Source organism: Bombus fervidus, chromosome 10 (assembly GCF_041682495.2).
Source record: "Bombus fervidus isolate BK054 chromosome 10, iyBomFerv1, whole genome shotgun sequence".
Lineage (NCBI taxonomy): Eukaryota > Metazoa > Arthropoda > Insecta > Hymenoptera > Apidae > Bombus > Bombus fervidus.
This window is the reverse complement of record NC_091526.1, coordinates 1,359,415-1,383,695: the sequence shown is the minus strand read 5'-3', so window position 1 is coordinate 1,383,695 and position 24,281 is coordinate 1,359,415. Positions and strand designations below refer to the sequence as shown.

At 34.4% G+C, this 24,281-nt stretch overlaps 2 pseudogenes; both read right to left on the bottom strand.

Annotated features, from left to right (window-relative positions):
* Window positions 1–5,074: 5,074 nt before the first annotated feature.
* LOC139991632 (regulator of microtubule dynamics protein 1-like) lies at window positions 5,075–6,288 on the bottom strand (annotated as a pseudogene).
* Window positions 6,289–15,617: 9,329 nt separating this feature from the next.
* LOC139991631 (regulator of microtubule dynamics protein 1-like) lies at window positions 15,618–17,293 on the bottom strand (annotated as a pseudogene).
* Window positions 17,294–24,281: the final 6,988 nt, after the last annotated feature.

Here is a 24,281-nt window from a genome sequence, read left to right as displayed (position 1 = left end):
TCTTATAACCTTATGCAGCATTATGTTATAACGTATAACGTTATACACAATAACCTTATAACGTATTGCGTTATGTAGCATTCCGTTATAACGTATAACGTTATATAGTATTACCTTATTACGTATAACGTTGTGTAGCATTACGTTATAACGTATAACGTTATATACTATTACCTTATATCGTATAACGATATGTAGCATTACGTTATAACGTATAACGTTATATACGATAACCTTATATCTTATAACGTTATGCAGCATTACGTTATAATGTATAACGTTATATACCATTTCTTTATATCGTAATACGTTATATAGTGTTACCTTATAACGTATAACGTTTTGTAGCATTACGTTATAACTTATAACGTTATATACTATTACCTTATAACGTAGAACGTTTTGTAGCTTTACGTTAAAACGTACAACGTTATATACTGTTACGTTATAACGTATAACGTTGTATACCATTACCATATAACGTATAACGTTATGTAGCACTACGTTATAGCGTATAACACTGTATACCATTACCTTATAACGTCTAATGTAATGTAGCATTACGATATAACGTATAATGTTTTATACTATTACCTTATATCGTTATACGTTATACACTGTTACCTTATAACGTTATACGTTATATACTATTACCTTATATCGTATAACGATATGTAGCATTACGTTATAACCTACAACGTTATATACGATTACTTTATATCTTATAACGTTTTGCAGCATTACGTTATAACGTATAACGTTATATACTATTACCTTATATCGTATAACGTTATGTACCATTACGTTATAACGTATAACGTTATATACGATTACCTTATATCTTATAACGTTATGCAGCATTACGTTATAACGTATAACGTTATATACTGTTTCTTTATATCGTAGTACGTTATATAGTGTTACCTTATAACGTATAACGTTATACACAATAACCTTATAACGTATAACGTTATGGAGCATTACGTTATAACGTATAACTTTATATACTATTACCTTATAACGAATAACGACATGTAGCATTACGTTATAACGTATAACGTTATATACCTTTACGTTATAACGTATAACGTTATGCAGCATTACGTTATAACGTATAACGTTATATACTATTTCTTGATATCGTAATACGTCATATAGTGTTACCATATAACGTGTAACGTTATATACAATAACCTTATAACGTATAACGTTATATACAATAACCTTATAACGTATAACGTTATGTAGCATTACGTTATAACGTATAACTTTATATACTACTACCCTATAACGTATAACGATATGTAGCATTACGTTATAACGTATAACGTTATATACGATAACCTTATATCTTATAACGTTATGCAGCATTACGTTATAATGTATAACGTTATATACTATTTCTTGATATCGTAATACGTCATATAGTGTTACCATATAACGTGTAACGTTATATACAATAACCTTATAACGTATAACGTTATATACAATAACCTTATAACGTATAACGTTATGTAGCATTACGTTATAACGTATAACTTTATATACTACTACCCTATAACGTATAACGATATATAGCATTACGTTATAACGTATAACGTTGTATACCATTACGTTATAACGCATAACGTTATATACTAGTACCTTATATCGTATAACGATATGTAGCATTACGTTATAACGTATAACGTTATATACGATAACCTTATATCTTATAACGTTATGCAGCATTACGTTATGATGTATAACGTGTATACCATTACGTAAGAACGCATATCGTTATGTAGCACTACGTTATAACTTATAACGTTATACACAATAACCTTATAACGTATAACGTTATGTAGCATTACGTTATAACGTATAACTTTATATACTATTACCTTATAACGTATAACGATATGTAGCATTACGTTATAACGTATAACGTTATATACCATTACGTTATAACGCATAACGTTATGTAGCACTACGTTATAAATTATAACGTTATAAACAATTACCTTATAACGTATAACGTTATGTAGCATTACGTTATAACGTATAACGTTATATACCATTACGTTATAACGCATAACGTTATGTAGCACTACGTTATAACTTATAACGTTATAAACAATTACCTTATAACGTATAACGTTATATAGTGTTACCTTATGTCGTATAACGTTATACACAATAACCTTATAACGTATAACGTTATGCAGCATTACGTTATAACGTATAACGTTATATACTATTACCTTATGACACATAACGTTATGTAGCATTACGTTATAACGTATAACGTTATATACCATTACGTTATAACGTATACCGTTATATACTGTTACGTTATAACGTATAACGTTGTACACCATTACCTTATAACGTATAACGTTATTTAGCATTACGTTATAACGTATAACGTTAGATACGATTACCTTATATCGTTATACGTTATATACTGTTACCTTATAACGTTATACGTTATATACTATTACCTAATAACGTAAAACGTTATATACTATTACCTCATAACATGTAACCTTATGTAGCATTACGTTATAGCGTATAACGTTATATACTATTACCTTATATGCTAATACGTGATATACTGGTACCTTATAACGTTAAACGTTATATACCATTACCTTATAACGTATATCTTTATGTAGCATTACGTTATAACGTATAACGTTGTATACCATTACCATATAACGTATGACGTTATGTAGCATTACGTTATAGCGTTTAACGTTGTGTACCATTACCTTATAAAGTATAACGTCATGTAGCATTACGTTATATACTATAACGTTATATACTATTACCTTATAACGTATACAGTTATGTAGCATTACAATATAACGTGTAGCGTTATATACGATTACTTTATAACTTATAACGTTATGAAGCACTACGTTATAACGTATAACGTTATATACTATTACCATATAACGTATAATGTTATGTAGCATTACATTATATCGTATAGCTTTATATACTATAACCTTATAACGTATAACGTTATATATTATTACCTTATATCGTTAGACGTTATATACTATTACCTTATAACGTATAACGTTATATACTATTACCTTATAACGTATAACGTTATATACTATGACCTCATAACATATAACGTTATGTAGCATTAGGTTATAACGTTAAGTATATTAATTGCTGCTCCGCTATCAACGAGGAATTTATATCGTCGTCCGTCGGATCGTAGAACCACCGTGGGTGGTCTTGCTCTTATGGTGTTGATTCGTAGGCCTGGTCTATTGGTTGTTGTTCGTCGACTTCAATCTATCCTGAAGTATCGCTCGACGTCGGCGGCTCTCTTTTCGGCTTCGGTGATATTGTTGCATTTCGTCAGAAATTATTCAACATCGATCTCAACATGCTGTTCCTGTAAAGATAACGAGCATAATAACGATGATCGACAATGTGTTCCTTTTTCTGCTTAATTTAATCGACTTGCATGCTTAAGACGACGATAGGTACGCGATCAAATTCAATTTTTCTAAAGCTCTCGTTATTTAATGTGATAGTCAACAGTACGTAATTGTAAAGACGATATTCAGTCTGTATATTTATGATAATTAATGCATAAGAAATAATAAAGCGGTGGTAGATGTATCGTTCAATGTTTCAGTATATAATTCTGTATAAAGTATATTATTCGTTCGAATATATTTAAGCGATATACGTACTTCGAATAATTCATAATTATAATATTAGCGAACTCCTATGAATGTAAACACAAAATATAAACTACCGCCCGAGACGATTATTGCTCCAATAACCCAGTGGTGATAACCATGTAACCCATATAGAAGTAACACATAAATTATTATTTATTAGAAAGCGTAAATTAAAAAAAAAAAAGCAATGTATTCGCTTCCTACTCGATGACTAATAATAAATTAGAATCGCATTTTTCTCCAACTCTATTGTGATTGTTTATCCTCTAACGCATTCTCGAATTTTCCATAATTGAGAAGAGGGTGACAAAGGAATACCCGAGGCGACCATCGCACCTGCTAATCCGTCTGTCCCTTAAACAATATTTCAAACATCAAACAAACAAACAACTACTTGGGTTTTACCTACCTGCTAGTTAGGGGGTCCCCCCAAAAAGTCCTAATCCATGCTGTAGTAATACACATGGAACTCACCGACGACTATATAAACTCGGCATTTCGCTCGAGGGGGCATTTCCAGTTCGAATATCGAGCGGAACGTTTAAAAGTTCTTCAGGTTTGGAAGTGCTTTACGATTGGTAGCGTCCTTATACATTTTCGTCACATTTGGAACAGTGAGTATCTTATTTCCTTTCAATCGTTTCTTCCACTGATTTTTCACGCAATTCGTAAATTAAATTTTTTTTTTTTATTTTTTGTTTCCAGATTGTGCCTTATAACGAAACGATGGCGGAATCTCAACTTGGATTTAACGCCTTGCACACCATATCACATGTTCCGGAAGATCTACCACCGGATTACGTTGTGGTGCAGTATACTTCCCCGATTGGTGAACACACTATGCAGATTGGCCTGCATCGTTCCTTTGTATACCATCTGATGGGAAGAGTGCCAAGGGAGATAATCGGCGTTCTATCACGAGTATATCTCGATTTTCTCTCTGCTTTGCAAAAAGATGGAATTATGGCTCGCGGAGAGGAAGAGGAAAATGAAGAATCACCTGACCGATAATTCGACTTGGAAACTACTTTATTAAACCGTGATATTTGTGACAATGTTACATTAACATTTTGATACTTTAATTCTGTTACAATATATTTCTTTAACTAATTTTTGCGAGAAAGGTAGTTTAATGACATATTGTATATACGAATTTTCTTCAACTGCTATTAACTATTTAAAATTTGCTACATGTTACATTTTGAAATAAAACATTTTATAAAATATACATGTATATAGTAATCTTAAATCTTAAATTAGATGTTGCGTATAAAAAGCTCATCACACATAAGTTGTACTGTACTTTATAGTAAATAAATTTTATACTTCTACTTAAAAGATAGATTCTAAATTTACTTTATCCCTTCAATTCCATATCCTATAATAATATCCATTTATCATATAATAGATCATAATTTCCGTCAAGTTTGTTAAAGTTTCTTTAACAACTTTTGTGCTTCCTGTTTAGCATCTCGATCATCTTCGTTCTTTGCAGGATATTCAAGGGCAATTTTTAAATATTTCATAGATAGCTCTTTCTGATTTAATTTTAAGTAGGTTTTGCCCAACATTAATAAATTTTGACTATAGAAATTGGGATCAATTTCCTCTGCGGTTTCAAAATATTTTAGAGCTTCCTCAAAAGATGAAGATGGTGGTTCTCCAAATATTACAGATGCAATTTTTCTTTGATACCATGTTAAATCAGCAACTTGATAGCACCAAGTACCAAGCATGTACATAAGAGGTGGTTCTTTTGCATTTAGTTCCATTGCTCTCTGCGATATTAAACATATTCGATACAATTGCTTGACATCGTATCAGGGAAAGAAATATTAATATATTATCATGAAATATACCAGCATATGTTTCTTAATATTATATGACTCTTTTATTTGTGCCTTCACTCCTTCATAAAGAGTCTTACAATTGCGAAGAATCGATGCCCATTTGTATGCAGCCCAATTATCCTCATTTATTTCAAGTGCTTTAAGTATTAAATCATAAGATTCGAAAATTCATTTCTTTCCATCTACTTCACTCACAGTCTTAGACAATTTATACATTGCTCTACACAAACGCCATATAATTTCAATATCACCGCTATCCTATACAAATGTTCAGTTTTGTTATCTACATTTATAAGTGATATACGCAATGTAATTACTTTATAATTTATTAGAAGGTTATGTATTTCCTCCTATTGTTCTCGCTCGTATAATTCATCGGCTTTTCCTATTAGAACTTCTTTTGTAGTTATCACTGCTTCTGCTCCATGATTCTGCTCCATGCTTCTTTCTGCTCCATGCCTCTGCTCCATGCTTGTGCTCCATGCCTCTGCTCCATTCTTCTGCTCCATGCTTCTTTCTGCTCCATACCTCTGCTCCATCCTTCGGGTACATTCTTCTTTCTGCTCCATGCTTCTTTCTGCTCCACGCCTCCGCTCCATGCTTCTGCTCCATGCCTGTGCTACATGCTTGTGCTCCATGCCTCTGCTCCATGCCTCTGCTCCATTCTTCTGCTCCATGCTTCTGCACCATGCGTCTGCTCCATGCTTCTTTCTGCTCCATACCTCTGCTCCATCCTTCAGGTCCATTCTTCTTTCCGGCCCATGCTTCTGCTTGCTCCATGCTTCTGCTCCATGCTCCTTTCTGCTCCATGCTTCTGTTTGCTCCACGGTTCTGCACCATGCTCCTTTCCGGCCCATGCTTCTGCTTGCTCCATGCTTCTGCTCCATGCTATTTATTGAAGGGCATGAATAAGGAAGAGTTAGATAGTAGGGAAGGTGAAAATGATAACAGTTTTGAAGGCTTATACATCCCTAGGAGATGTATACTACTTCGCGTAATAAGATACCTCCAGTAATGTATCCAGAAAAGGAAATCGTTAGTGAGATGCATGCAAATTATTGTAGAGTAGATATCCCTGGTACATTTGAGGAGGCGATTTATTGCGAAAATAGTGAAGATTGGAATCAGGCTATGGATAAGGAAATAGAATGTCTCTATAAGAATATAACTTGGAAATTGGTAGAATGGGTAAAAGGCAAAGAGGTATTAGATGTAAAATGGGTTTACACGAGAAAATCAGATAACAGGTATAAGGCTAGATTAGTGGTAAAAGGATTCCAACAAAGAAACGTAGCCGATGACATATATTCCCCAGTAGCGAGTAATCAGACCTTTAAGATATTGCGATCATGTTGTTGTCAAAATGGATTAATCATTGAGCAAATGGATGTAGAAACTGCCTTTTTAAATGGTGAAGCAACCTCGGAGGTATATGTAAATCAACCAAAAGGATATGCAGACGGAACGAATAGAGTTTGTAAATTATCGAAAGCGCTTTATGGGTTAAAGAAAGTCCGAGGGACTGGTATGAGTGTTTGGATAGGTATGTGACGAGATTACGTTTTAAGAAGAATAATATAGAGTTGTGCTTATATACTGCACGGAGAGGGAGAATATGTAGTTTATTTGTTAATATATGTAGACGATGTGTTAATTTGTAGTAAAAACAAAAGGAAAATACAAAGTGTAAAAAGGTTATTAACTGATAAATTTGAAATGAAAGATTTAGGTGAAGTAAAAGAATATCTTGGAGTAAACATAGAGTATGATTATTTCAAAAATGAAATGAGATTAAGCCAAAAGAAATACATTGAATCATTAGGAAACGAATATAAATTACAAAACAGCAAATTGTACTGTACACCTATGGAGACCAACTTAAAAATTGAAAAAGCCGAGATAAATAGAGAGGACAATGGATACAAGAATTTAATTGGCGCATTGTTGTATATTAGTGTAAATACCAGACCCGATATAAGTTGTAGTGTGAATTATCTGAGTAGATTTCAAGATTGTTGTAGCGAGACACATTTTAAATATGCTTTGCGTATATTGAAATACTTGTACCGGACTAGAGATTTAAGGTTAGACTATAAAAGGAATGAAAAGTGAGAAACGATAGATTGTTATGTAGACGCTGATTGGGCAGGAGATCATTTAGATAGGAAATCGACTTCTGGATATGTAATTAGATTGTATGGAAATGTAATTGGATGGAAGTGTAAGAAAGAAAGGTGTGTGACAAAAGTTTCGACGTATGCAGAGTATGTAGCTCTATCGGAAGCATTGAGTGAATTAATGTATATTAGAGAAATTATGAAAATCTTCAATGTAAATCTAAACGATAACCCTGAACAAATTTATGAGGATAACTCTGGAGCGATAAGTATAGCAAAGTACGGAAATTTTACAAAAAATTCGAAACACATTGAAGTTCATTATCACTACGTTCACGAGTGCTTAGAGAAAAACAAGATAAATATAATTAAAGTAAGTACAGACGGAAATACTGCGGATATTTTTACGAAGGTATCAAGGTCTTCAGAGTGTTACGCCACGAGACTCTGCAGAGATCGTATTTCCAACCGTCGCTTGCGGTCCTCCAGCGTCGCAGATACATCCTCTTATCTGCCCGATGAAAAATATACATTGTATCGACGAGCGCATATTTGTCACCAAGTAACGAGTTCTGGAACCGTCGATCTCGGACCGTTATTTTCTATCGAAGAAGTCGGCCTGCGTGATCATCGGCGCGTGTGATGGCGTGACCCGAGCATAGGGGGGATCCTCTCCCCGAAAGACAAAGAATCGATATCTGTAACCGATCAGTCTCATTCGACAACTGTAACCGCACAGTCGTATCTGAACAGTCTCATTATAGAATTCACGCCGCATACATAAAAAATCGAGTCGAATCTCTGTAAAACATTAACTGTACCTATCACGAAACAATTTGTGACGCTTCTATTATAATTTAATTTATTGTTAAAAATACATGCTATATTAACCTGTTAACACAGTGTTAATTTCATTCAACCACCCCTGTTATCTTAATCGAAACAAGGGGAACGACTAATTCGCGGCGTCGATTATACGAATCGTAGCGAGAATTTACGCCTCTCGCTGACGCGTTTTCCTCGCGACCGCGTCTCTCCGCGAACAGTCGTAACACAGAGTATAAGATATATCTATAACTGTTGTGTGCTAAATAAAGTGAATTATTCGTATTTCCGAATCCCTCCTATATCTTTGCAGTTATACCTTGCCCAAGTTACGTATAATATTCTCATATCGATCGTATCGTTTATATACAGGCTGTAGAAAAACGTGGATATACGATATTTATTGTAGAAAATATACAGAGGACGATTTTAAATATCGAGAGAGAAACTGAAAGATGTTCGTGTAGAAAAATGTCAACTGGTCGTGCATAGATATTTGGTGTAAAATTAAATTTTCTATTTATAACTTGAAAAATAAACGTCGATCGACGATTTCGTACGTGAATCTTTGTTCGTTGTCTTGAATATTTTATTTGTCTAAAAATTACCTTTATATATATTTTTCGATAGCTTGTGTATCTCTCTTGCTATTCGAAGATATCGTACGATCGAGAGAATTGTAATTATTAACCTAGATTTTGAAATGTTTAATAAAGAAAGATGCCGTATGATAAAAACCTTTCGGCAAACAAACTGCCCGCATATCGATACCTTCGAAGTTGGCAACCTATGTAAATTCTATACGAAACAGGTAGAACAGATGTTCTAACGACTTACGGTTAAGCCAGGTTTAATATTCGTATTTTCTTCTGCAATCCGTACTATAATTAGAGTCCCTAATGATTTTTTGTATCGTAAATGAACTAGTTTGGACAATATTTGATATAAGAGAATAGGGATGCATAAGGATTAAGGAATGGAAATAATCCCCCCTGGGACAAGATAGACCGGGCCCTCGAGTTCCATCGGGTGCCCGCTTAACTGTGGTATGTAGGCGGGGCCTTCCTCCGGGACCGTAGGTAGTATCGTCTACACCGGGCGGGGCGGAAGAATGATGGGGTTAGGTTATCGATAGGATTAGGATTATCGTTAGGATATCGCGTGGTTGCACGTACGATCTGTGCCCGCGTGTACAGACGCGCGCCTGCTAACGATTTATTCTTAACGTCGATCGCCTCGCCGCACCGCATACTTTATGCTCCAGGCGATTTTTTTCAACTCACTTCTGCACCCACCCCCCACCGTCACCCGATAATTCGAAATGTAAACCAGTTTTCTGAGCATACGCGTCCATCGTCGGACACACAATGAGCGAAGCGACGGAGAAACGCGTGCATCGAACAGTTCGAACATGGTGCGAACGTCTTCTAATCGTAAGAGAGGAGTTTCGCAGTTTTTGCAAAATCGTAACGTTCGTTCGTCGGTAACGATTCAGAAGGTAATAGTTGAATGTAGCAGTTTATATTATAAAGACGTAGCGTTTTAATCCTTTCGTAGGATATCGTTGGAGCAGCAGCTACCACAGACTACGATCGATGATTAGCACAAGAATGACAGAATTACGATATGAAAATGATAAATGTAACTAACAACGTATCACGGAATGAATGACAGAAGCACGTGCTCGTATTTTCCCGATTGCCAACTTCGAAAGATTGATATTTCCTTACGATATGAATATCAAAATCGTATGCTCGTGAAGAATAATTAGCCAAGCTTTAAAATAGCGAACGATAGTATAATTATTTCGAGGTTTCGTAGTAACGTAACTTAAAGAGTACGCGTCGGTCGCATTCGATGTATAATCGATGGTTAACGTAGTACGAAAGATAGAAATTTGAAATTATACTGCTATAAATGGCACGGATTAGATGCTGAATTGCGTGAGTATTGTTTCATTGCAGATAGTTAAAGCTCTGCTGCAAACAGAGTGCAAATGTCACGGCGTGTCCGGTTCTTGCACCGTGAGAACCTGCTGGCGAACATTGCCTAGTTTTCGTCAGATCGGCGATGCATTGATGAAAAAGTATTACAGAGCCAGGCCGGTGATAGCGATTACCCCACCGGCCACCCCCTACGATGCTGGTAATTTCTGTAATAGTGGGTCGACGTTGCCAGGACGTAACGTATGATCATATTCTATAGACGATTGCAACGCTAAACGATTACGTCGCTACGTATGATACGCCTATTTATCCACTATGTTGCATGAATATATAGAATTAATACGCGGTTAGCGCGTATAATGCAAGTGCAAAAATACAAATTTTCTGCGAGAATATAGAAAGCGATTTGTTAAGGATACGTTAACATTCTTTGACGTAATTAGTAAATTATTAGCGACGATGGAAATAATGTTACGCTTTCAATGATAATTTACGTTTTTTAATATTTGATATGGATATCGGAAATTAAATTGCACAACGACTCTTACAGATACGAGTTGAATCTTTTTATACGTACGTTCGGTTAGTAACTGTAACATTTTCTTACGGCGAAATTGTTTAAAATCAGAAATTATGTTTGGAAAATAGTAAGACTGGAAATATTTGTGAATATCTATTTATAGATGTACAAATTGTAAACGTTATTTGAAAAACGATAGTAAACAGGAAAATATGATAAAAGATAAAACGTCATTCTAATCCGACTACCTGCGTATTTTGACAAACAAGTACTTACCTATTTTAGAAGCTATAATGATACAACTTCTTATGGATCTTACGAAGCGCGTGAAAATAAATGTTCGAATGTAACATAATAATTGGTAAACTATTTTCACGAGTAATAATTTTGTCGTTTCTTGCTGTTCTCGTAGAGTTTAGATACGTTGCATTTGTCGCGTAATTTTTAAAGTGATTACAAAAGCTGCAGTATAAAATCGAGTTTATTTGACACAGTTAGATTTTTTATTACAAAAGATCGCAAGAAGAACAGTTCGGACCTGTCTCGTACCATCAAGGAAGAAAGCTCGGTGTGGGTGTGCCCTTTTGAACTCAGAACGCGGATTCGTCGTCCACACTTTTCGGTAGAAAAGTGAGGGTAATGATCCGCGATGCCCATTGGTTAATAAAAGAAGTTGTAAAGACAAAGAAAACCAGATATCGGCATCCTTGTTCATGGGAAAAGTCTGTTATCTCGCCAGACACTCGCTTTCTCCGTAATAGGTAAGAGCGTGCAACAAACATGAGGACCATCTGTAAACCGAAAATGTTTATGTGAGGAGAAATGAAACTGAACAGATTCGGTTTACGGTATCTCCTTAGGCCTGTTGCGGGTCAGTGTAACAATGGATAGGTCTTGGCGCCCAGATTATGAGGAATCTCGCAAGGACCACTACATCTGGCGTAACACGTGCTAAGCAGAAATTTGATCCGTGACATTCCCCCCTTCTTAGATTAAGCTTGGTCCCTCAAGTTTTCTTCAGGAGGCTTTTGCGAAATCGTACTCGATGTGGTTTGAAAATTACACCTGATTCCTGTTCTCCTTCGGGGTGGCATGTATTGGTTGAGGTATAGGTGTTGGGTGTTGCGGCCAGGGCGTTTGGTGCTGGCGGGGCTGTTGCCTAAAATTTCATTTCGGCAGAAAAAATAGATTAATACATAAATTGTTATGGAAATATTCTTTTCTCTCTTTTTTTTCTGAATACAGTTTTTTTTTTTTTTTTGTTTGTTTGTTTTTTTTGTGTGGTATTTATCTCTGCGGATACTATTCTGGCAAAGAGAAGTGTCGACCTGGAAAGTAGGGCTTTAAACGATTGCCGTGTACCTTTTTGTCTTGAATCAAATAATATGGGGTGCATACTTTATCAATTGTGTATGGTCCTAACCATTCCACATCATGTTTATACCTTTTATAATCGTTATGTCCTAAAACGGGGTCTCTTTCTTTGAAAACTGATTGGGATTTTACAATTTTACGTTTTTGATCGCGTTCTTCTCTGTCTCTGTAAAACTGTCGTCGCCTATACCTATCTTTTCGTTTGTATGAATAATTTTCGTCTCGTCTAGTTAGAACATGTATTCTAGGTAGTGCGTCGGCTGCGGTATTATCTTTTCTTTTGACACTGTTTGTTTTGGGGGTAAGTCGTTTTCCTGTTGCAACAAGAGCATGTTACTGTCTAGTTTGAGTTGTTGGTTTGATAGTTCAAATTTAAATTTAGATAGGGCTGGAAAACCAAGTATGCCGTCCTCTATAATCGGAAAGTTATTGTCTACTACGAAGAATTCTACAACCTTACCAAATAATTTTATCAACGCGTGTTCGTTAGTCTTAAATCTAGAGTGTCCCATCGAGAATTTTTGTTCTTTCACTATTGTTGGTCTTAATACACATAGTCGTTTAAGTATATTAATTCCTGCTCCGCTATCAACGAGGAATTTATATCGTCGTCCGTCGGATCGTAGAACCACCGTGGGTAGTCTTCCTCTTATGGTGTTGATTCGTAGGCCTGGTCTATTGGTTGTTGGTCGTCGACTTCAATCTTCCCTGAAGTATCGCTCGACGTCGGCGGCTCTCTTTTCGGCTTCGGTGATATTGTTGCATTTCGTCAGAAATTATTCAACATCGATCTCAACATGCTGTTCCTGTAAAGTTAACGAGCATAATAACGATGATCGACAATGCGTTCCTTTTTCTGCTTAATTTAATCGACTTGCATGCTTAAGACGACGATAGGTACGCGATCAAATTCAATTTTTCTAAAGCTCTCGTTATTTAATGTGATAGTCGACAGTACGTAATTGTAAAGACGATATTCAGTCTGTATACTCATGATAATAAGCGAATTCATGATAATAAAATGCGAAAGGTGAATGGCGAACTGTCGAACGTTTAATAAGGGATAGCTTTGTGAAATTCGAAGAGCTTCAGTTACCCGTTTTGGAACGATATAAAACGATAAAAAGGAAACTGAATGAACCGATTTGATAATATTAATTATACGCGAATAATTAAGATAACTTCGATTGTTTGTCCAACAACTTATTCAACCATACACGCTGAAAATTGAAATAATACGTTGAAAATAATAATACGGTTGAAATAAAAAGGAATAAAAATACCTTGAGCAATATAAACGGATGAATATCTAGTTTATGTTATATTAAAATTAATTGTTATAAATTTAAATAATTAATAAATCCAAGAGCATCGAAATTGAAATTTAATTTTCGATACTCGCATTGATCAATTACTGCCGTTATTTTCTACAACTTAATTCTATAAGCAAAACTTGTATTAATGTACGTTCGTAATAAAAATCGAATAATATCCTCTTTATATCTACTGACAATGAATCATTCTCTCAAGCAGAAGGAAAACGGGAACTATTAATGCTTTTGAATTATATAGCTACCTCTTGTCCTCTCGCTGAATCTACCTAGAAGGAGTTCACGACTCATTATTGACTAATCGTTACCCTCCGCCAAATACCAACGACAAAAAGCTGTCCCTTGATAATAAAATATATTCAAAGCTAAACGATATTTACAATGCAATCTTCGGAATAGCACAAGCGACAACTATATCGATCAAATACTTTTCTGCTGTACTTACTATATACTAAATACGACGACTGTGTAATTAATGCATAAGAAATAATGAAGCGGTGGTAGATGTATCGTTCAATGTTTCAGTATATAATTCTGTATAAAGTATATTATTCGTTCGAATATATTTAAGCGATATACGTACTTCGAATAATTCATAATTATAATATTAGCGAACTCCTATGAATGTAAACACAAAATATAAACTACCGCCCGAGACGATTATTGCTCCAATAACCCAGTGGTGATAACCATGTAACCCATATAGAAGTAACACATAAATTATTATTTATTAGAAAGCGTAAATTAAAAAAAAAAAAAGCAATGTATTCGCTTCCTACTCGATGACTAATAATAAATTAGAATCGCATTTTTCTCCAACTCTATTGTGATTGTTTATCCTCTAACGCATTCTCGAATTTTCCATAATTGAGAAGAGGGTGACAAAGGAATACCCGAGGCGACCATCGCACCTGCTAATCCGTCTGTCCCTTAAACAATATTTCAAACATCAAACAAACAAACAACTACTTGGGTTTTACCTACCTGCTAGTTAGGGGGTCCCCCCAAAAAGTCCTAATCCATGCTGTAGTAATACACATGGAACTCACCGACGACTATATAAACTTGGCATTTCGCTCGAGGGGGCATTTCCAGTTCGAATATCGAGCGGAACGTTTAAAAGTTCTTCAGGTTTGGAAGTGCTTTACGATTGGTAGCGTCCTTATACATTTTCGTCACATTTGGAACAGTGAGTATCTTATTTCCTTTCAATCGTTTCTTCCACTGATTTTTCACGCAATTCGTAAATTAAATTTTTTTTTTTTTTTTATTTTTTTGTTTCCAGATTGTGCCTTATAACGAAACGATGGCGGAATCTGAACCTGAATTTAACGCCTTGCACACCATATCACATGTTCCGGAAAATCTACCACCGGATTACGTTGTGGTGCAGTATACTTCCCCGATTGATCGACGCACTATGCAGATTGGCCTGCATCGTTCCTTTGTATACCATCTGATGGGAAGAGTGCCAAGGGAGATAATCGGCGTTCTATCACGAGTATATCTCGATTTTCTCTCTGCTTTGCAAAAAGATGGAATTATGGCTCGCGGAGAGGAAGAGGAAAATGAAGAATCACCTGACCGATAATTCGACTTGGAAACTACTTTATTAAACCGTGATATTTGTGACAATGTTACATTAACATTTTGATACTTTAATTCTGTTACAATATATTTCTTTAACTAATTTTTGCGAGAAAGGTAGTTTAATGACATATTGTATATACGAATTTTCTTCAACTGCTATTAACTATTTAAAATTTGCTACATGTTACATTTTGAAATAAAACATTTTATAAAATATACATGTATATAGTAATCTTAAATCTTAAATTAGATGTTGCGTATAAAAAGTTCATCACACATAAGTTGTACTGTACTTTATAGTAAATAAATTTTATACTTCTACTTAAAAGATAGATTCTAAATTTACTTTATCCCTTCAATTCCATATCCTATAATAATATCCATTTATCATATAATAGATCATAATTTCCGTCAAGTTTGTTAAAGTTTCTTTAACAACTTTTGTGCTTCCTGTTTAGCATCTCGATCATCTTCGTTCTTTGCAGGATATTCAAGGGCAATTTTTAAATATTTCATAGATAGCTCTTTTTGATTTAATTTTAAGTAGGTTTTGCCCAACATTAATAAATTTTGACTATAGAAATTGGGATCAATTTCCTCTGCGGTTTCAAAATATTTTAGAGCTTCCTCAGAAGATGAAGATGGTGGTTCTCCAAATATTACAGATGCAATTTTTCTTTGATACCATGTTAAATCAGCAACTTGATAGCACCAAGTACCAAGCATGTACATAAGAGGTGGTTCTTTTGCATTTAGTTCCATTGCTCTCTGCGATATTAAACATATTCGATACAATTGCTTGACATCGTATCAGGGAAAGAAATATTAATATATTATCATGAAATATACCAGCATATGTTTCTTAATATTATATGACTCTTTTATTTGTGCCTTCACTCCTTCATAAAGAGTCTTACAATTGCGAAGAATCGATGCCCATTTGTATGCAGCCCAATTATCCTCATTTATTTCAAGTGCTTTAAGTATTAAATCATAAGATTCGAAAATTCATTTCTTTCCATCTACTTCACTCACAGTCTTAGACAATTTATACATTGCTCTACACAAACGCCATATAATTTCAATATCACCGCTATCCTATACAAATGTTCAGTTTTGTTATCTACATTTATAAGTGATATACGCAATGTAATTACTTTATAATTTATTAGAAGGTTATGTATTTCCTCCTATTGTTCTCGCTCGTATAATTCATCGGCTTTTCCTATTAGAACTTCTTTTGTAGTTATCACTGCTTCTGCTCCATGATTCTGCTCCATGCTTCTTTCTGCTCCATGCCTCTGCTCCATGATTCTGCTCCATGCTTCTTTCTGCTCCATGCCTCTGCTCCATGATTCTGCTCCATGCTTCTGTTCAATGCTTCTGCTTGCTCCATGCTTCTGCTTGCTCCATGCTTCTGCTTGCTCCATGCTTCTGCTAGCTCCATGCTTCTGCTTGCTCCATGCTTCTGCTCCATGCTTCTGCTCCATGCTTCTGCTCCATGCTTCTGCTCCATGCTTGTGCTACATGCCTCTGCTCCATTCTTCTGCTCCATGCTTCTTTCTGCTCCATACCTCTGCTCCATCCTTCGGGTACATTCTTCTTTCTGCTCCATGCTTCCGCTTGCTCCATGCTTCCGTTTGCTCCTAGATTCCACTCCATTCTTCTTTCTGCTCCATGCTTCGGCTTGCTCCATGCCTCTCCTTGCTCCATGCTTCTGCTGCATGCATCTGCTCCATGCTTCTCCTCAATGCCTCAGCACCATGCTTCTCCTCCATGCCTCAGCTCTATGCTTCTGCTCCATGCTTCTGCACCATGCTTCTGCTCCATGCTTCTTTCTGCTCCATACCTCTGCTCCATCCTTCAGGTCCATTCTTCTTTGTGGCCCATGCTTCGGCTTGCTCCATGCTTCCTTCTGCTCCATGCTTATGCTTGTTCCATGCTTCTTCTTGGACCATGCTTCTGCTTGCGCCATGCTTCGGTTTGCTCCATGATTCCGCTACTTGATTCGGCTGCATTCTTCTTTCTGCACCACGATTCTCCTCCATGCTTCTGCTCCATGCTTCTGCTCCATGTTTCTTTCTGGTCCATGCTTCTGCTCCATGGTTATACGTTTCAAGGTAATAGCATACAACGTTATACGTTATAAGGTAATAGTACACAACGTTATACGTTATAACGTAATGCTACATAACGTTATACGTTAGAAGGTTACAGTACATAACGTTATACGTTATAAGGTTACAGTATACAACGATATAAGTTATAAGGTAATAGCATATAACGTATAACGATATAAGGTAATAGTATATAACGTTATACGTTATAACGTAGTGCTACATACCGTTATACGTTCTACCGAAATAGTATACAACGTTATACGTTATAAGGGTACAGTATATAACGATATACGTTATAAGGTAATAGTATATAACGTATAACGATATAAGGTAATAGTATACAACGTTATACGTTATAAGGTAATAGTATATAACGTTGTACGCTATAACGTAATGCTACATAACGTTATACGTTATATGGTAATAGTATACAACGCTATACGTTATGAGGTAATAGTATATAACGTTATATGTTATAAGGTAATAGTATATAACGTTATATGTGATATCGTAGTGCTACATACCGTTATACGTTATAACGTAATAGTACACAACGTTATACGTTATAACGTAATGCTACATAACGTTATACGTTAGAAGGTTACAGTATATAACGTTATACGTTATAAGGCTACAGTATACAACGATATACGTTATAAGGTAATAGCATATAACGTATAACGATATAAGGTAATAGTATGTAACGTTATACGTTATAACGTAGTGCTACATACCGCTATACGTTCTACCGAAATAGTATAAAACGTTATACGTTATAACGTAAGGCTACAGAACGTTATATGTTATAAAGTAATATTATATAACGTTATACGTTATACCGTAGAGCTACATAACGTTATACGTTATAACGTAGAGCTACATAACGTTATACGTTATAACGTAATAGTACACAACGTTACACGTTATAACGTAATGCTACATAACGTTATACGGTAGAAGGTTACAGTATATAACGTTATACGTTATAAGGTTACAGTATATAACGATATACGTTATAAGGTAATAGTATATTACGTATAACGATATAAGGTAATAGTATACAACGTTATACGTTATAAGGTAATAGTACATAACGTTGTACGCTATAACGATATGCTACATAACGTTATACGTTATATGGTAATAGTATACAACGCTATACGTTATGAGGTAATAGTATATAACGTTATATGTTATAAGGTAATAGTATATAACGTTATACGTGATATCGTAGTGCTACATACCGTTATACGTTATAACGTAATAGTACACAACGTTATACGTTATAACGTAATGCTACATAACGTTATACGTTAGAAGGTTACAGTATATAACGTTATACGTTATAAGGTTACAGTATACAACGATATACGTTATAAGGTAATAGCATATAACGTATAACGATATAAGGTAATAGTATGTAACGTTATACGTTATAACGTAGTGCTACATAACGTTATACGTTCTACCGAAGTAGTATACAACGTTATACGTTATAACGTAATGCTACATAATGTTATATGTTATAAAGTAATATTATATAACGTTATACGTTATAACGTAATGCTCCATAACGTTATACTTTATAAGGTAATGGTATATAATATTAGACGTTATAAGGTAACAGTATATAACGTATAACGATATAAGGTTATAGTATATAACGTTATACGTTAGAACGTAATGCTACATAACGCTATATGTTATATGGTAATAGTATATAACGTTATACGTTATAAGGTAATAGTGTATAACGCTATAGGTTAGAAGGTAATAGTATATAACGTTATACGTGATATCGTAGTGCTAGATAACTGTCACGTCCCGCGCTCCGCACGTGCTGTAACAAGAACAAGAAAACCACTCTATACAAAACGCGCGAATAAGGCACTACGAAACGAAAGGAAGGATTAACAAAATGAGGGCGACTAATAGATCCAACCAATAAACAAAATACATATACACACAACTCTAAATAAACCTACCAATAACCGACTTGGAATTTGAAAACCTATGGTTCAATATAATATAAACCCAACCAGTATAAAATAAAATAAATAGAACCAACTAATGGATTGAACGAGTCATGAACCAAACAAGTAAACCAGGAAATAAGAATAACTACAGAAATGGAAATGATTGAAACGCCAGGAATATATGTATATATAAATATATTTTAATCAATCAACGCTGCAACAACTCGGAGAGTTACATATAAGTATAAACATATATGCCAAACATGTAATAACCTAGTAAATATTAGAGACAGTACTTCCAATACTATGCAACGAATACAATATTATCAATTTATGAAATATATGTATATATGAAATCAAAAAGCTAATAGTCTAACGAATACATAAAACATACAATGTTATACTATTAAAGAAATAAAGGTTACATTATCAGAAATATATATATGTGTGCGCATTCTACATTATTAAATCAAATCAATAATCTAAGATACATACTTAAAACTAGCCTACATTCCGATAAAGAGTTATAAAATAGGAACTACATTATGAAACATGCATGTCTATATATAAAAAATATATATATAAATAATCTATATTCTAAACTAAACCACTACTAATAATCTATAAAAGAAATAGAACACACAACGTAACACTTGGGACTAAGTAACAACTTGTCGATAGGCCAAACGTTCAAAATAATTAACACAGCAATGACTTGAAGATTTGCATACAGAAATTCTATCATCAAACACAAATATGTAAAAACACATTAAGCACACAATAATTTAGAAATAAAACCTTCAATACTATGTTGTCACAATACAAGATATGTATATATGAAATCAAATAATTGACACATAACCTCAAATACACAACATTACATTGCTAAAGAATCTAAATGAAAATCACACTGCCAGAAATATATACATATATACGTGCGCGCGTGTGTGTTCTATCTTATTAAATGAAGATAATATAAAATAAATAATTAACATTTCATTTGGTATAAATACTACACTGCCAGAAGAAATATGTATATATGCATATATGTGTGTGTGTGTGTGTGTGTGTGTGTGTGTGTGTGTGTGTATGTGTGCGTTTTATATTATCGAACACTCTATAAAATAAACTACTCAAAACAATAAATAACGCTATCGAAGAATTACAAAACATTAGTCATATTAAAATCACACACAATATAAATATATATATGTATATTCACACGAACAATACTATTGTCACTTTAAAGTAATAACAATATTAATAAATAAATGTTCTAATTGCGGTAGAATAAGGAAAAACGAGCGACAGAAAATTACTTCGATATCAAACAAAACTAAAGATCCGCCACTATAACCTCACTGATGACATTTATGAGCGGCCATGTTAGATTTACACGCGCGCATCGGACACAATGACACGCGTTATGGCGACGGGAATATTAGGGATTAATGGAAATCAGGCGCAAGAAACAAATCATGAAAACACATTATTAACATTTTTCTTTAATAAATTCTATGCGCAACTACATTGTCAAATATAAATGTAAAAATATATATATATATATATATAATTAATTAAAAAAGGGGAAATATAAAATTAAATAAATACACACATATTTAACAAACATAAAAAAAAAGATAACCTTACACTATCGCATTTAAAATGTATATATATATATATATATATATATATTCAACACAAAAAAAACAAGATGCATCTAAAAAAAAAAAATATTATAATAATAAGGAACCTACGATTATCAAACAACGAACCAACGAAATTGAAGCAGCTACACCAAGTCAAAATCGATGCAAGGAGCTCCAGGACAAAGTTCGCTGAACTCACGCATACACCAATAACGCACAACGGGGAAATTCCCTTTCTCCCAGAAGCATGGTGACGAAGATGTGCCACCAAAACCTCTCCGGGAATTTCATTTGATGGGTCTTCTCGAGTCGCCTATGGGTTCTTCGGAATCCCTCTTTCGCTGGCGCTGAAACAACACAATACAGTTTAAATAGAACGAAACAGAACGAATCAAGCGTACTAAAAACAAGACAAAACACGCACCAGAGAAGTCTGGATAGGAACCCCTGATGGAAATGCCTCCGCAAACATTGTTCAAACGTCGATCACCGAAGCCTAGAGAAACAATAAGAAAAGGAAAAAGGATCAAAATCACGAAAACAACCATAATATGCAAATATCCATCTAAACCAAACTTACGCAAACTAACTCGAAGGAGGAGGCCCTTGTTGTGGGAGAGCAGCGGATCGCGCGTGTTGCCCGAGCAAACATCGAAATGATAATGATGCTGCAGCCGCCAGCCCTTGCACGCGCCGAAGAAACACAGGTAATTCCCACGGTACAAACGTGGAGTATTATAGTATGTACTTTATAATATATTTTTTAATATATATGTCTTAATATAAGTAATTCTTTCTAATTACTTTCATTTTGTAGTTCAAACGATCTAAGCCATTTTTGGAGGGCTATCACCAAATATATCTTTAAAGTTCTCGTCAGAAAGTGTGTACGTTTCTGTATCCAAAGTTACATTTATAAAATCCATAAGAGTATCGTTGATATCGACTTGCATGTCGTTATGTTTCTTGTCAGTTTCAAACCAGTTCATCACAGTGATACTGTCGCACTCTCTGCATCCTGGTAACCTATTCAGTTTTTCAAGTGCTTCATTTGTGTCTCTTTGTATTATTTCGGACTCGGTTCGCTTTCATCCTTCAAAAGCTTGTTCCACGCGTTTTTGAGTATTGGATTCTTGACTTTTGACCAAGCATTATGTACCATACTACAATAATTGTCCATTTTTAAGTGGGTATAGATGTGTATTAGTTCTTCTTCTGAAACGCTGTTAGATGTTGGCATTAATGATTCCAGCAATTCGATTCGGAACATTCGCTTAAAGCATGCGATTATTCCATGATTCATTGGTTGTATGAGCGGTGCAATGTCACGTGAAAAATGCATGATATTAACAAATTCATCTTTTGTACTTATTATTCTGTTTGCCTGCTCCAAGTCAGCGTTATTTAACAACAACAGAGTTTTCTCTCTGCGTCCTTTTTCCTGTTGTCTTTGTATAACTGATTTTAAGAAACATTTATTGAACCATTCATTGAATATGTTACTGTCCATGATAGGCTTGGTGTTAGTTCCGGAAGTGCACTGGGTAGATGGAGGATCCTGAATCGTGCAGATTGTTAGTACCGGCAGCTTGTGACATCCGGTAGCATTTGAACAGAGGAATGTAGTAAATTGGTCTTTGTGCTTCTCGCTTTCCGATGACTTCACTTTCTCAGAGAGCAAAGTTGATTGTGGTACTGCTTTCCACAGTAGTCCTGTGGTTTCGGCATTGTAAACGTTCTCCAATTTGTATCCCTCCTGTTGCATATGTTCATGAAATTCAACTTTAAAGATATCCACTGCGGCTTGTTTTAAATCTTTACCGATATCCGCCAGAGGCAAAATGTGACGTTGTCTAAATCTTGCCACCCAACGGAGTGTTAGTTTGACGTTTACAGACGTTGATCATTTTAGACGTTTTGATCTAGTTTTTCCTCGTAGCGGATAATTCCTTCTTTGTAATTTTCACATATATAATTTAAATATACAGGATCTTTATACAGATACTAGCCAGCTTTTTTTCTCATATATGATAAACATGTGAGAAAAATGAAAGGATACACAATTTTACCCTTTCTTATAATCAACGTAACAACGTACACCATCGATCGGAAGTACTAGTACTTGAACCCTAATGTCCTGGTTCTAAGACATCTGATGATATTTAACCGTTTGAATCCCAGGGGTCTTTGAAAAAACAGGATCGACAAATCCCGAACAGAGCGATAGCGCTTGTCTTTATTGATTGCGAAGAGAAACTAGCGACGCATATTTGTTATTTTTATGAAATACATCTATATTATTATATATGCGTATTATTAGTTTATAAATATTTCAAGTTTTTTTCAATAAAAAATAATTAAGAATATAACAACAAAATTCAAAATACCGTCAGACGTTTGTAGCGTTGAAATGTACTGGGGCTTTTCGACATAAAATCTAAACAGCGCGATCGCGCTGGTTGGGACACAAACGGTTAATAAAAATTGAATGTTCTTCGCTGCTTTTAGTTTCTAAATTTTTTATTGTAAATGAGTTGTTTCAGTCGCGTCATACGTGTCTTGTAATGTAAAGTACTTATTAAAGTAAACATCATTAGAGTTTTTCAATAAATGTAACTCATTGGCGTTGTAATACAATTATAATCTGTGGTATATGTTAATTTTTTAGTTTGCAGTCTTGAAAGTCACTTCTCTAATTCATAAGTTCAAATCCGTTTATTTGAAACTTAAACACGTTGTTTAGGAAATTGTTCACTGCTTCGTAATTATAAGATGGGAACTTATTTACTTGAAAATGTACGCATTTATTTATATCTTGAATAATAGACAGTAATAGTCGTATTGAACATGCTCCTTAAGCCTGATGAATAAGAGATACTAGTAAATGTAAAATTATACGCAATATTTAAACACATTTCTTTTATTTCCAATCTTGTATAATCTTGAGATCTTAAAAGAAATTATCTATATTGTACATGATTAAAATTATATTAATGTATGAAACAGTAATGTATAGTACAAAAAAAAAAAAAAAAAAATATGTCACATTCTGTTTAAGAAATTAGAAATCATCATTTTTCGGAAAATATTGTAAGCATGAAAAATTAAAATATATATTATTATGTTGATTGCAAAATGTGGTAAAAAGGTTCCCACGTTAATTTTTTTTTTCGTATACTTAGTATTTGGGGTAGAAACATTGATCAGTAACTGTGTGAGCACCCTGCGTAAAATGCCTAAATACTAAGTACACTTTGACTTTAGCTATTTTCAACACTTCTCAACGAATGT